At 43.0% G+C, this 16,660-nt stretch overlaps 1 non-coding gene across 1 annotated transcript; it reads right to left on the reverse strand.

Annotated features, from left to right (window-relative positions):
• Positions 1-4,456: 4,456 nt before the first annotated feature.
• Trnal-cag (transfer RNA leucine (anticodon CAG)) lies at positions 4,457-4,531 on the reverse strand. The gene has a single exon. It is a non-coding gene; the product is annotated as a tRNA-Leu (tRNA).
• Positions 4,532-16,660: the final 12,129 nt, after the last annotated feature.

Genomic DNA, 16,660 nt, shown 5'->3' on the forward strand with positions numbered 1-16,660 from the left:
AACACGTAGAAAATGTAATAAATATGCTAAAGAGACTGCTACACTGCTGTTGTCCGTCCTCTTTCGGAGTACTGGTGCGCGGTCTGGGATCCTTATCAGATAGGATTAATGGACCTCATCGAGAAAGTTCAAAGAAGAGCAGCACGTTTTGTATTATCGCGAAATAGGGGAGAGAGTATCACTGACATAATACAGGATTTGGGGTGGGCATCATCATTAAAACAAAGACGTTTTTCGTTGCGGCGAAATCTCATGAAATTTCAGTCACCAATTTTCTCCTCAGAATGCGAAAACATTTTGTTGACGCAAACGTACATAGGGAGAAACGATCATCATAATAAAATAAGAGGAAATCAGAGCTAGTTTTTCCGTGCGCTGTTCGAGATTGGAATAATAGAGAATTATTGTCAATACGGTTCTATGAACCCTCTGCCAGGAACTGAAGTATGATTTGCAGATATTCATGTAGATGTAGATGTTGCGTGGCAAAAATAAAATAAGATTACTGTAAATTTGTTTTGCTTGTAATCTATGTTGTTGAGAAATATGAAATAGAAAACCGAGTCGTATGTAGTGTGACTACACTGCCATTTAAACGCGGAGCGTTCGCCATATCCCACTCTCCCCCTTCCAAGCGTTGGTCAGCGTGCTGTGGCGGTAGAGGTAATGTGGCAGCCAGGCTGAGCGCTATGGCACTCGTTCTGTGATGGCATGCTCCGTAATCGGAAATCTCGGCTGCCACTACTGTAAATGACTTATACTCAGAAAACATGTAGAGTGCAAAAACAGTATAAATATGAAGTACACGATGTTGGATTCTATTTTGCATGTAATTCCGAGATTGGCAGAATATACACTCCTGGAAATGGAAAAAAGAACACATTGACACCGGTGTGTCAGACCCACCATACTTGCTCCGGACACTGCGAGAGGGCTGTACAAGCAATGATCACACGCACGGCACAGCGGACACACCAGGAACCGCGGTGTTGGCCGTCGAATGGCGCTAGCTGCGCAGCATTTGTGCACCGCCGCCGTCAGTGTCAGCCAGTTTGCCGTGGCATACGGAGCTCCATCGCAGTCTTTAACACTGGTAGCATGCCGCGACAGCGTGGACGTGAACCGTATGTGCAGTTGACGGACTTTGAGCGAGGGCGTGTAGTGGGCATGCGGGAGGTCGGGTGGACGTACCGACGAATTGCTCAACACGTGGGGCGTGAGGTCTCCACAGTACATCGATGTTGTCGCCAGTGGTCGGCGGAAGGTGCACGTGCCCGTCGACCTGGGACCGGACCGCAGCGATGCACGGATGCACGCCAAGACCGTAGGATCCTACGCAGTGCCGTAGGGGACCGCACCGCCACTTCCCAGCAAATTAGGGACACTGTTGCTCCTGGGGTATCGGCGAGGACCATTCGCAACCGTCTCCATGAAGCTGGGCTACGGTCCCGCACACCGTTAGGCCGTCTTCCGCTCATGCCCCAACATCGTGCAGCCCGCCTCCAGTGGTGTCGCGACAGGCGTGAATGGAGGGACGAATGGAGACGTGTCGTCTTCAGCGATGAGAGTCGCTTCTGCCTTGGTGCCAATGATGGTCGTATGCGTGTTTGGCGCCGTGCAGGTGAGCGCCACAATCAGGACTGCATACGACCGAGGCACACAGGGCCAACACCCGGCATCATGGTGTGGGGAGCGATCTCCTACACTGGCCGTACACCACTGGTGATCGTCGAGGGGACACTGAATAGTGCACGGTACATCCAAACCGTCATCGAACCCATCGTTCTACCATTCCTAGACCGGCAAGGGAACTTGCTGTTCCAACAGGACAATGCACGTCCGCATGTATCCCGTGCCACCCAACGTGCTCTAGAAGGTGTAAGTCAACTACCCTGGCCAGCAAGATCTCCGGATCTGTCCCCCATTGAGCATGTTTGGGACTGGATGAAGCGTCGTCTCACGCGGTCTGCACGTCCAGCACGAACGCTGGTCCAACTGAGGCGCCAGGTGGAAATGGCATGGCAAGCCGTTCCACAGGACTACATCCAGCATCTCTACGATCGTCTCCATGGGAGAATAGCAGCCTGCGTTGCTGCGAAAGGTGGATATACACTGTACTAGTGCCGACATTGTGCATGCTCTGTTGCCTGTGTCTATGTGCCTGTGGTTCTGTCAGTGTGATCATGTGATGTATCTGACCCCAGGAATGTGTCAATAAAGTTTCCCCTTCCTGGGACAATGAATTCACGGTGTTCTTATTTCAATTTCCAGGAGTGTATGTTTCACTTTTGTTAGACTGCGCCCCCTGTTATTAGACAGGCATAAAGTTGGCTGACACTGTTTAATGGTGAGAAACAGAAGACCTACGTCCTCAAGGGCGCTTTCAGAAAAAAACTCAGCGGACAAGCAACCGGAACTCAACTCATTTACTATGAGTGTTTCCCTAGCCGTTGAACTGCAGTGTGCGTATCACCTATTGAAGTACACGATCAGCTCATTGGGGTGTTGGCCGCTATGCAGATAATTTATGAGACATACCTGCAATTCTCTGCCTTCACAATGAATGCAATATGCCGTCCGCAAACTCCTATGGCTAAAACCACCTTCGTACAGGACGGAACACAACTCAAGGTTTCTGTTTACTCACTACCCTGGAACAGAAATTCACTCAAGTATTCTCTCGTAAAGATGCACTTCATTGTGTGTCAGACTCCACTGAGAACTAAAAATTGATACTCGAGTAGCCGGCCGTTGTGGCCGAGCGGTTCTAGGAGCCTCAGTCTGGAACCGCGCGACCGCTACGGTCGCAAGTTCGAATCCTGCTTCGGGCAGTGATGTGTGTGATGTTCTTAGGTTAGTTAAGTTTAAGTAGTTCTAAGCTGTAGGGGACTGATGGCCTCAGATGTTAAGTCCCATAGTGCTCAGAGCCATTTGAATTTGAACACTCGAGTAAATAGAAAAACAACTCCGTTCACAGAGAAACGCCTTCACACACTCCTTGTGCTACAAGCAACACTTTTCAAAATCTAACCACCAGATTCTCCGTTGTGGCTTTGGCCAGTGAAGTCTCTCGGTTGATCCCTGGAGGGAAGTGTCATTGATCGATCCCCACAGGGAAGTGCTCTCAATCGATCCCCATAGGAAAGAGCCCCTCCACACCATCTAACACTCCCTCCTGCACACGTTGCGGCTATGTTTGCCATGAATCCTATTGGCCATTACAAAAACATCATCTCCCACTACATGGGTCATGAATCTGCCAGCTAATCACCTGGAGCTCATACTCCTCCCAGAAGATTTTCTGGAAGTTGCCATTTCCCCTCCTACATCCTTCACACTTTGTCAATCAAATACATGTCTCTGCTGTTCGGCAAGATCTGTGCACCAGTGCTTTCTGTGAGACGATTCTTCGGAGGTCAGCTTGCCACCATCATTAGTGACCCCGCCCATTTCTTCACACTAAAAGGATCTCTTTTTGTCTTGTTCCATCCCTCATACTCTTTCACCTGGTACGCTATACTGATTTTTTTTTTTTTTTTTTTTTTTTTTTTTACATTCTACCAAAGTGGAATCTCGCACCTGCATGTTAACTGCCGCCTCCTCGCTCTGTTCTCTCTCAGGGCAGTAAATGTCTGCCTTTGCGGAACATGACAAGTCTCTTCCCTGCCCCTCTTTAGCTGACAGTGGCTCATGAGGAACACGTAGTCCATGTTACCGTTTCTGTCAGTGCTCTAGTTAACTCCTTGACATGCAGCACAGCTCGCGAAGGATACGGTGGCTGATGCGCAGTGACCAATTTTCGCCCAAAGCACTGGCCGAGTTCATTCGTTTGTTTGGAAGGGGAGGCCGATAAGGTCTTCCACCTTTCTCCCGGTCGGTGATGACAGAATCGAAGCGCACACCGTGCAATCTTTCTCAAACCATTTTACAGAAAGTATTCTGTAAAAATTTCATTTTTGCTTTACTTGTAGCTATATAAGTTAGGTTCATGATGATGTGCTCATCATTTAGTTCATGGTCACAGTAATTGTGATATTTACGTGAAAGGAAGACACTGCGAAAAATTCGGAAAAGCGTGCAATGAAAAATAGAGGTCGCTATGATTTTGCGTTTGGTGCAAATTACATAATATGTTGCGTATGAAATTTAGCTAACACTTTTAATTTTTCCTTAGACTTGAGTAGAGGTATCTATCTGTCACCAATCTTGAGAAAACTGGTCTGACGTAGCACACTCATTTGCGATCGCACTACGCCAACAACAAAGCCAGGGTCAAATAATCACAGCATTCCTCATATTTCATAAACGGTTTCAGATATCGCATTGAGATTTTGGCAAATGATGGCACATAAAGAAGAGAGTATTGTTATTATGTAAAACTTCATTATCTGCCGAGTTATTCCAGTAACTACAGTCTATGGTCAAACAATGTAACTTCCTGGCAGATTAAAACTGTGTGCCCGACCGAGACTCGAACTCGGGACCTTTGCCTTCTGCGGGCAAGTGCTCTACCAACTGAGCTACCGAAGCACGACTCACGGCCGGCCCTCCCAGCTTTACTTCTGCCAGTATCTCGTCTCCTACAGTCTCGGTCGGGCACACAGTTTTAATCTGCCAGGAAGTTTCATATCAGCGCACACTCCGCTGCAGAGTGAAAATCTCATTCTGGTCAAACAACGTAAATTTTAAGGGCTGTCGACAGCTGCTGAAACGAGAAATTCTATGCGTTTTGGAACATCTTTGAAGACTTTACACGTTGTTTTGTACCGAGAATGTGCTTTTTCATAAACTACTGACTTTACTTTTCCTTAGTTTCTCACTTAATAAACCACTATTTCAGAATTCTCTCGTAACTCTGCCTGCACAACATGTTAGTGAGTTGAGACAGTGTAATCAAAGACGCAAGCTTTGACATGGGAACCAGAGAAGTATGTACGTTCTACTCAAAATGCGCCACTCATAACACTTCAATAAAAGTTACAAATGGTTAACAAGCCAGGCGAAAATAAATCGATGCATTTTCAGCGGAATACTTTTTAGATGCTAACGAATGCAGAAGTGACGGTAGATCTTTTTGAATGGCACAGTTAAATGGTATCGAGATCGACAAGTCATCGAACCACTTACTCGTATATTCCTAGGCCGTATAAACTCAACTACCAATCACGAAATCTGTTATTTACTACTACTACGGTGGCAGGAAAAAAACAATGTGCAACCCTCAAAGATGTCTAGCACAGTACAGTTATAGAACTTAACTATTTTCAAAAGAAAAAAGGCAACTAGAAGTTAATTACTCTGTGTGATGTCACATGGTGTGGGACTAATATAGTAGTCTGCAGACAAATAATTTAATTTTGAAGTTAGAAAAAGTTTGACATCTGCATAATAATTGGTTAGTTTGGGATAGAACTTTGCCAGTGTAGAGTCTGAGCATTCCCTGTAGCAATACAATACAGCAGAGTTGTTCTCAGACTGCTACGATTTCCGTACAGAGATCTCCGAGCAAAAACTGCAAACTGCTCATAAGCCCTTCGCTTCCTTCTCCCCCCCCCCCTCTCTCTCTCTCTCTCTCTGTGTGTGTGTGTCTGTGTGGGTATAATTCGTTTCGGATCTAAAAAGAGGATTGGGACATTACGATTCGATGCCATTCCTTGGTTTTTTCCTAGCTTATGGCACTCCAATGTCCTCAAGCAATCGTACTTGATCAACATTGCCATTTTGGCTCGAATCTCTTAGACATTATCGTAGATATTTACAAATCCATACTTGCTTCTGTTTCATCTATAGACGTAATTCACGATAGTGCCCTTATGTTTCAGTTGCCTGCCATCTCGTGATGTACAGATATTCTAAATGCGCCTCGTTTTCTATGACAATCTTTAGCATTCGTCAATACGTTCACAACCCGCCAACATAAAACTGTAATGAACAGCTGAAAAATGCTCCTGCGGATGTCAAGAAAACGTATTGTTTGTTTCAATCGACAGTGAAATATTTAGCACAGAATAAAAACTAATGGTGGCCAACAATGAAACAGTATTTATTTACAGTATTTTTGTATTTATTGTTTGCTGTCGTAAATATGACTTTCGTCTTAGAAGTTACTCTACTATCCAGAGCACATTAATAAGGTTTCTTTCTCACTCTGTAAACAGTTTACCGCGTAACTCCAAAACCACGTTATACTACTTAACTATTACGAAGATTAAAATTAGAAATTTGCTCAGAAATGGAAGATGGAGGAAGGTAAACAACAAAATAAGAATGAGGTTGACACATGAGATAAAAAGAAAGGCAAGTGGGTACCTGCTTTTTTTAATGTATAAAACTATAAAAGAGAAATCACCCACAATAGTCAAAAATATATTAAACAATAAACTGACTTTGCTAGGTGTAGTTGTTCGTGAATCCGTTCTGATTTTACTTGCATGCATTGAAAACGATAGCTAGCGAAGAGCTGGGAGTGGCATCTTGCAGGCCACGAAAAACATAACAAGTCATCTCAAAAAGATAAATTGGTTTGATTTAACGAGTTGTGCAAACTGATATTATGAATACATCTTTAAATGTGAAATTTGGCGCGCTCAAACGAATGCAGTTATTTGTACAATTGCAAAAAATCAGCATTTAATGTCTTAAATTTGATCAGTATCAATTTGAGACCTTAACTGTGCATAGAGCTTCACCTGTCTCAAGTGTTTCTATCTCAGAATAAATTTAATAAAGTACACATGAACTCAGTTAACACTAGAATAGACAGAAAAGCATTCTGATGTGACTACGAAGGCTTTCCCGGCGTAATAATTTATAAAATTCTTCTCGGGTATGCAGCCGGATCATGACGTCTTCAAGACACAATATTTCTGCGGTCCAACTGTCCGCCATCATCAGGTGAGAGCGCTGGTGCACAATCTCGCCGGAACTGACTTCCCAGCGCAAGCGGCAGCCCATATATAGGCCGCAGAAGGCCCACAACGCGTGCGCGAAAAGGTGCCGTAGCTGCCCTCTAGTGCAGTAAACATGCCGCGCCGCCGGTGGTGGAAAGAGGCGAAATCGAGATATCGCTGTCAAAAATAAAAGAAAATTAAAAATTTTTCTATTCCGACGATTGAGACGCAGACCGTTGTTTTTTAATGTCGGATAACACCGGGTCCCAAGTCTTACTTAAAAGATAGCCCTTGTCCCTATTAATAAGATTGTCAGATAAACGAATCTCTATTGATTCTTTTAAAATACAGTCCCAATATCGAGATGCAGGGGCAACCATTTGTGTCGCATCATATTGCATTCTGTGTCCCTGGGTGAGACAGTGCTCCGCCACTGCGGATTTCTCGGGTTGAAGCAGCCGTGTGTGCCGCTGATGCTCAACACATCGGTCCTGAATGGTCCGGATCGTCTGACCAATGTAAGCCTTCCCACAGTGGCAAGGGATCTTGTATACACCGGGCTTCCTCAACCCCAAGTCATCCTTAACAGAGCCAAGAAACGCTCTAAGCTTGGCCGGCGGACGAAAAATACTTTTGATGTCATATCTTTTTAGAATTCTTCCTATCTTCGAGGAAATGCTCCCAGCAAAAGGCAGAAAAGCCACCGATTTGCAGGTATCTTCTGGTGGTTCAGGCGATGGTCCAAACTGGAAAGCACGACGGATCTGTTTATCTGTATAGCCATTCTGCTTGAACACAACCTTAAGGTGGTCCAATTCTTGTGTCAAGCTTTCTCCATCTGAAATGGCATAGGCTCTTCTCGCCAACGTTCGCAGGACCCCTGTACGCTGGAACGATGGATGACAGCTAGAAGCATGCAGGTAACGGTCCGTGTGCGTAGGCTTTCGATAAACACTGTGTCCCAGTGTCCCATCATCCTTTCTGTACACCAGAACATCCAGAAACGGAAGCTTTCCATCACTTCCGTTAAAAAACAACGGTCTGCGTCTCAATCGTCGGAATAGAAAAATTTTTAATTTTCTTTTATTTTTGACAGCGATATCTCGATTTCGCCTCTTTCCACCACCGGCGGCGCGGCATGTTTACTGCACTAGAGGGCAGCTACGGCACCTTTTCGCGCACGCGTTGTGGGCCTTCTGCGGCCTATATATGGGCTGCCGCTTGCGCTGGGAAGTCAGTTCCGGCGAGATTGTGCACCAGCGCTCTCACCTGATGATGGCGGACAGTTGGACCGCAGAAATATTGTGTCTTGAAGACGTCATGATCCGGCTGCATACCCGAGAAGAATTTTAGAAAAGCATTCTGATTAACAAATGTTTCAGAGTAATACACCAAACATCAATAAACATATAGTTAACGCATCAGTTAATACGTGTAAGCACACCACATCACACAGAAGGCGATAATAAATTAATAGTCATTGTCTCCTTAAAGAGATCAAGGTTAAGAACGAATAGCCAATCGTGGAATCAGGTAGAATTGAACTCTCAGCCAAGAGAGGCTGTACCTGTATATGTAGCTTGGTTTTAAGTTGTGATATCCCAGCCTAGTTTATTTTCTTTTCTTTTATTTATTTATTTATTTATATTATTATCATTATTATTATTACAAATTTGGGTAGATCCAGACCCCTTAGAACCTAAGACAATGGTACAATCTTTTTAGTCTTACCTTCCCACAACTTCTTCATTTGTTGGCTGTTGGCCTGCCTCAGTTCATTTGACATTACCCTCTTAGGTTGTTGCTTTTGTTGTTGGATATGAAATTTTGTAGCCTTTATTAATAGCTCGAAATTTTCTCTGTCATGTATGGTGTCTTATATGAGTTAAGGTTTTCTTAAATCCTTCCTTCCCCTTGCAGCCGTCCGGCGGTATTTTTTAATTTGGAAATGAAATTAAAATATTTCTTCGTTAGCCTGTTGTCGTTCATTCTGTACATATGAACATAAAACTTTAATTCCTCTTCTTTATTGTGCCTGTTACTGTTTCTGTATAAATCTTAATTTCTCCTCTTCGTCTGGTTGTTATTTTTGTTCTTTTGTGGTCCTATCATTTTTCTCATTAGTTTATATCTTTGTTTTCCAGTTCTTCTTGGTCACCTCTTTTTATTCAGTGCTAGGCATTCAAATCCATATAGTGCTTCCGGTTTAATTACTGTTGCGTAGTGTCTACTTTTTGCCTGGAACGATACTGATATTTTGTTGTAACAGTTTTGGGTGAGTGTTTTGCTAATTTCATTTTCTATGATCTTTCTTTACTTGTGGTGTTATCTAATCCATTTAATTATATCCATTCCCCCAAATTCTTAAACTTACCAGTTCTTTTGATGTTTCCCCGCTGTATCAGTAAATATTTTTCTCTGTTGTGTTTATGTCCAATATATTCCGTTTTCCGATACGACATTTGTAATCCGGTTATAGCTACAATTCTGTAAAGCGTCTCAATCATTATCTGTGGATTTCTTTCGTCCTAGAAATTATTGCAACATCTCAGCAAAAGCGAAACATTTCACTTAGATTCCTCCTCTTCCTTGTTCTAGATGGATTCCCTCGATGTTTTTCTTTTTTAGTTCTTTATCCCATTCTCTCACGACCAGATTGAAGAGAATCGGCGAGAGTCCATTGCCCTGCCGAATTCTTGTGTTAATACTGAAGAACTCAGAACTCTGGTCAGAAGTGCATGTAGAATTTATCTAAGATTCTTAAGAGTTTGTCAAAATCTAATTACGTTTCATTTACTGTTTTCCCAGTGCTACGTTTAGTATACGAAAGTGTCTTGTATGAGAAAATGCATTTCTAAATCAATAGATGTTATGAGTTTTTCCTCCAGTTGATGATGCTTGTAACAACCGAACTGGTCGAATAAATATAATTTCTACAGGTAACTGACAAATAAAAATGCTTTCCTTTTATCAGTCTCATATTTCCCACACTTCTTTATATCCACATCTCAAAGACATCCAGTGTTTTTCATCTTTCTTCCTTATCGGCCATTTTTACCATCCATGCAAAACCGTAGCCCACACAAAGTATTTAACAAGTCTTTTTACAGTTACCCATTTAGTTTTCCACATAGTGCGTTCTTCATCCTGTTGAATGTTTGCTTAGCCATTTGCTATTTCGGCTAATCGCTCTCCTGGAACATCTATCATTACGGCTGCCACTATCAATAGCACACAAAGTTCTACACTAATATTTGAGATTAAATAATAATTAAATGGACACCCTAGCTGCAAACAGGCGTTGATGTACTTCATTGGGGACATGTTGAAAATGTGTGCCCCGACTGGGACTCGAACACGGGATCTCCTGCTTACATGGCAGACGCTCTATCCATCTGAGCCACCGCGGGCACAGAGGATAGTGCGTCTGCAGGGACTTATCCCTTGCACGCTCCCCGTGAGATCCACATTCCCAACATGTCCACACCACTACATTCGTAGTGCGCCTAATAGATGTTTGCACATCATACTCATTACTCGTGGCAGATTAATCTACCAAGTCCCGTACGAGTTCGGGCATAGCGTGTGCGTTCGCACAAGAAGGTCAATAGCCGGGAAGCCATATTTTAACTATATATGACGGTAGTGTCTGTTCCCGAAAGAACAGTTACCGTGGATGACCATGCAGCTTTGCTAGCTGGGGCTTTGCTAGGTCGGGGCACACATTTTCAACATGTCCCCAATGAAGTACATCAACGCCTGTTTGCAGCTAGGGTGTCCATTTAATTATCATTTCATTTCTAGCAAAGCTGCATGGTCATCCACGGTAACTGTTCTTTCGGGAACAGACACTACGGTCATATATAATATTTGAGATTGTACGCTTACAAAGTGCATTTTTTTAATGACACTGGAACCAAATGATCAAGACGAAAATAACTGGAGTTAACATGCGTGTCTGCTGGTGAAGCATCTCACAACCGTGTTTGTTTCAGTGATGAGGCAGACTTTCATCTTCCAGAGAAGCTGAACACACGTAATGTGGCAATCAGAAAACTCCTATGTGAATAGCGAACTTTAGCGGATTTTTCAAAAACTGAATGCTCGGTATGGGATCACGTATAATCGCATCATCACTCCATTTTTTCGTCAGCAAGACCTCTATGACTATTCATGTTTACCTGGATCTTTTATGGAATACATGTGCACAAAACTACATGGCTTTCAACTAACCATCATTTTTCAAGTAAAATGATGCACCACCATATGGGTGACTGCGTGTTCGAGAGCTCCTAAACGAAAAATTTGCAGCCATGGAATTGGAAGGGGTGGCCTAACTACCTGGCTAGCTGCTTCATGAGATATCACTACTCTTGACTTCTCTTTTTATGGTTACGTTGAGGATATCGTGTAACGAAGAGATGTACGGAGCCTCAATGATCTTAAGGAGCGGACTGCTGATGACATTGCCACCACTGCAAGATATCGAGTACCGTCTTGATGTGCTTCATGCAGTTCATTGTGCTTGTATAGAAGGGAGTTAATTGCAGATAAAACTGAAATATATACGTCTCATTTTGTAATAAATTTCACTTATTTGTATTTTCCTTCGCCAGTGAAATAATTTTTTTTAAATTTATAAACAGATTTTGTAATCCTCTCTCACGTACAAATTTTACATCCATGAACTTAACTAATAACCTGATCTGTCTGCACCATAAAGAAAATGTGACAAAGAACAGGAGTAAATAATATTGGGAAAATTACTTAGATTGGACATAGTAGTTAAGAGAATTTCATTAATCTTGTTAAGCTGTGACATACACGTGAACTCACATGAATATTGTATAATCGAAGATACTTCTTACCTTAGTTGCATGCATTGGTCATGTTTGGTGTGGTCTGTTGCAGTAAACTTATGATCCTGAATGTCGAAAATGCAATGCATAAATCAACCAAAGTTTTATACATACATAATGAATGGCCAGCTCCCTCAGCAACCAGAACGGCCCACTTACCTTCCCATGACAACATGCAGAGGGAAGGACGAGAGAATTACTCACTGTAATAACTGAACTGTTTGGCACTGATCGAAGTGATAAGTCAGAAAATTTCTATCGTTGCTAGAGACAAAATACACAGCACGTGGAATAGCTTGACACCGATTGCAAAGTGAAACTCGGACGTGAAGACACTACTATTTCACAATAATGGTAAGGGAATTACTTTCAAGATTTTTTGAGTAAAAAATGTATAATTTCTTGTAAGGTATCGCGGCGTGGTTCAAACTTCACAACAGGTGCAAAGTCTCCACAAAGAATGTCTCAAAAAACATTGAAAGAAGCTTCTTAAACGGAAAATTGCTTCGAAAATCATTAACCGTACAAAAAGACGAGAATAACATCTCAACATAGAAAACACTTTCTAAAATTCTGAAAATAATTCGAAGTTTACCACGTCAAGCCTTGTAATACGAACCAGAAAATAGGTACGCAGTATTCTGATTGATTTGATGCGGATCGTCACGAATTCCTCTCCTGTGCCAACCTCAAAGCAATACTTCCAGCTGACTTGCTCAGTTATTTGCTGTTCTGTATTCTCCTGTAGATTTTACCCCATACAGTTCCCTCTAATACCACGGTGGTTATTGTCTGACGTCTTAAAACACATCCTATCATCGTATCCCTTCTTTTTGTCAGAGTTTATCATATGTTCCTTTCTTCGCCGATTATGTGGAGAACCCTTCATTCCTTACCCTATCAGTCCAGCTAATTTTCAACATTCTTCTGTAGCACCACATCTCAAAAGCTTCGATCTTCTTCTGTTCTCGTTTTCCCATAGTCCATGATGCACTTCGAAACACTGCTGCGCTCTAAACGTGGATTCTCGGAAATAACTTCCTCAGATTAAGCCCTGAGTTCGGAACTTAACTTCTCTTGACCAGAAATGCCATTGTTTCCTGTGCTAGTAAGCTTTTTATCTGCTCCTTGTCTCCAAAATAGCAGGATTCCTTAACATCGTACACTTCGTGACAACCAATTTTGATGTCAAGGTTCTCGTGACTCTCATTTCTGATGCTTGTCATTACTTTTCTCTTCTTTCGGTCTACTTTTATTCCAAATTGTGTTCTCATGACACAGTTCACTCCATCCAATAGATTCTATAACTCTTCTTCACTCTCACTGATAATAGCAATACCATCAGCTAGCCTTATCACTGATATCGTTTCACTCAGAATTTTAATCCCCCTCTTGAACTGTATTTTATTTCTATCATTGCTTCTACGATGTTTAGCTTGAGAAGTAGGGGCGAAAAGCTACACCCCCATCTTACATCTTTTTTAATTAGAGTGCTTGTTTCTTGGCTTTCCAATCTTGTCGCTCTCTCTTGTTTCATGTACGTTAATAACATGAAATCTGCGACTGAGTAGCAGAGTATAACTTCAGTTTTACTCAAATGTCGCACGATTAAGAAGCATCTTACCATACATGTGTATCTCACGCCGCTGCGCCCAACTCAACTCTCTATCTAAGACTCACGCTTTATCCTTTCAAATACACCGAACCCTCTCCAGCCAAGCCCCACGCACATTTCCCATACGTATCAAAGATAGTTACGCTTGCAGAAATCAACAGCCTGTTACAGATGTATATTTGTACAGTATCTGCATTTTAGAACACTCAAAAGATATTCAGTGTTGAAAGCTGTGTATGAGACAGATTTTTATCAACTTTAGTAACACCTCATATAAGACTATGACAGGAGTGGTGGAAGGGGGGGGGGCATTGATGGAAAGCCACATGCGAAGTAATTAGTTCATGAAGCAGTTGCCGCGCGGGATTAGCCGAGCGGTCTTAGGCGCTACAGTCATAGACTGTGCGGCTGGTCCCGACGGAGGTTCGAGTCCTCCCTCGGGCGTGGGTGTGTGTGTTTCTCCTTAGGATAATTTAGGTTAAGTAGTGTGTAAGCTTAGGGATTGATGACCTTAGCAGTTAAGTCCCATAAGATTTCACACACATTTGAACATGAATCAGTGGGCTGCAATGGCCACAAAGCAGCGGCATTACAGGGGACGGGAGACCTCTCCCGGGCAGTGTTCGTGCGTGTTGCTGTGGCCACGTCTGGAGTGAATCACAACGTCTGCCTGTGCTGCTTCCCATAGCCAGGCGACTGGCAGGACGTTCGTTATCTTTATGGATGGCCTGACAGTGAATTATCGTGGTGCTAACTTTTTGCAGTTACCACTTATGTTACAGCCTGGGGTATATCTGGTTTATCAGCAATAACAATGTCAGCCTATGGCGTGCAGAGCGTTAATAAACAAAATCCGCTGCTGGTTTTGCACCTAAAATACTGTGCTGCAGCGTACATAGATCACACGAGCAGCAGATAGCCGCCCCCCTGCCGCTCGTAAAAACGTCCGCGCACGAATGTACTCGGAACTTTATCTGCGCCGGGACATGTACCTTTGTCGACAGTTACTGGCAATTAATCTGTTTACAGTCAGCTGCTGCCGTGCCGCTAGCTGCGTGAAGCACGCCGCACGTAGCCCCACCAGATGGAATTGCCGTCCATTCAGTATATTCGTGATTTACATTCCCTGCAACACTACGGGTTAATAATGAGTTTCACAGAATGGTCTACTACAAATTAATACTCCCGCCTCCGGCAGTTTTTTCAGACACTCCAGTGCTAATGATTGCACTGTCGATATGCTGTGAAAGTCTAATACACAGTAGAAATTGTCAAGGCGGCTGTCCACTGCAGCCGGCCGAAGTGGCCGTGCGGTTAAAGGCGCTGCAGTCTGGAACCGCAAGACCGCTACGGTCGCAGGTTCGAATCCTGCCTCGGGCATGGATGTTTGTGATGTCCTTAGGTTAGTTAGGTTTAACTAGTTCTAAGTTCTAGGGGACTAATGACCTCAGCAGTTGAGTCCCATAGTGCTCAGAGCCATTTGAACCATTTGTCCACTGCAGATACAAGCAAACTGAACAGGCACCGTTTTCACTTTATTTTTCAAAAGAAAGTTTACTGTTTAGGACAGTGGTCGTCAGACCTTTATGCTCAGGAGGCACTACTGACATTGTGGAGAGGCACCTCGGACCGCATACGTACCGATCTTATTACTAATTGGAAACCTTCATAAAATAGTATGTTATGAGACAACAGGAGACTAGCTACAGTAAAAGAACGATAAGTTGGCCAGCTCCCAAGTACTCGACGTTAAAACTCGACGCTACTGGGAAAACTTCGTGTCGACTGTTCTCTATTTCAATTTGTAGCACATTCAGTGACTCCAAAGTTGTGACACTATAATCGTCCGACGACATTTTGTTGTGGTGTCTGCGTGAGCTGATGATTAACTGCTTAATAACAGTAACTATACTGACATTTAAATGCATTATGCTATGCGAAACACGATCGTAAATGTTTACTAAATGTTTTAAATGGAATTTTTCTTTTATTCATTGCATTGTATTACGGCAGCCTTAATTTAATTTCATGTTTTTTGCTACAAATATCCACCGCATTTGAATATGACCGTCTCAATAATGTGCATTCACGATTACATGTTACTCGTGAGTCTAAATTTATACCAAATCAGCTTATCGGTACGATTCGTGCACGCTCGTGAGTTGTCGGTACTGGAAGACAAACAATCAAGAAACATTCCTCCTCTCTCACGTCTTCTAACCCTGCAGTGGCCGCACTAATTAACCTCCGCCCCGAGCTAAGCGATCAACTATACTTAGCTCAAGGCCGAATTTACCAACATCAATTAAAACTGAGCTCATCTTAAAATAGTCCAGTCTCCTTAAGTATGTTTGTTTGTTACTGGGCAGGAAAAATACCCTCTTAAGAATCTCTTAATGTTAGTTGGCTTTTTTATATTCTACTGCTACTTGCTGTATTATTGGAATGGCAGGGATAGCTAAACTAGTAATCGTAGAGATGGGATACTAAAGACACATCCAGAAAGAAATTGCATATGACTCTCATTGCAGCATAATTCTTCGCATCCGTCTGGTCTGCTTTAAGTATCCATGATACTCACATTAACATTATTTCAGCTTCTGCCGTTTCACTGGCCATCTCAATAATAAACACTCCTCGTATACAAAGAATTCTGTGTCGTGCATACAAAAAGACTGTACTGCATACGAAGCAACTACCACTAAGGAGATTTTAGGAAACTAGATAATGGTTTAAATAACTATTGACAACGAGATCTTTGTAGGCAGAGCGCATGGTCGGATTAGGAAAGTATAGGGGACGAAACATTGGTGATCATTTCAGAGGATCTGTGCCGTCATTTGGCTGAAGTGATTTGTGTCAACTTGGCTAAGTCGAGCAGTTACTTGAACCACGATCGTAGCGAAAGAGAGTCCAGCGCCGTATCACTGCACGACTTCACTTCATCCTGAGGTGAGGGACGCTATGAAGACGAAATGCATTGACTGACAAGAAAAAGTTCAAATCTTCAAATGTGTGTGAATGCCTAAAGGACCAAACTCCTGATGTCATCAGTCCCTAGACTGACACATCACTTTAGTTAGCTGTTCGCGGTGGCCGAGCGATTCTAGGCGCTTCAGTCCGGAACCGCGCGACTGCTACGGTCGCAGGTTCGAATCCTGCCCCGGGCATGGATGTGTGTGATGTCCTTAGGTTAGTTAGGTTTAAGTAGTTCTAGGTTCTAGGGGACTGATGACCTCAGCTGTTAAGTCCCATAGTTCTCAGAGCCATTTGAACTTAAGCTGACTTACACTAGC

The sequence above is a fragment of the Schistocerca nitens genome, chromosome 4, assembly GCF_023898315.1.
Source record: "Schistocerca nitens isolate TAMUIC-IGC-003100 chromosome 4, iqSchNite1.1, whole genome shotgun sequence".
NCBI lineage: Eukaryota > Metazoa > Arthropoda > Insecta > Orthoptera > Acrididae > Schistocerca > Schistocerca nitens.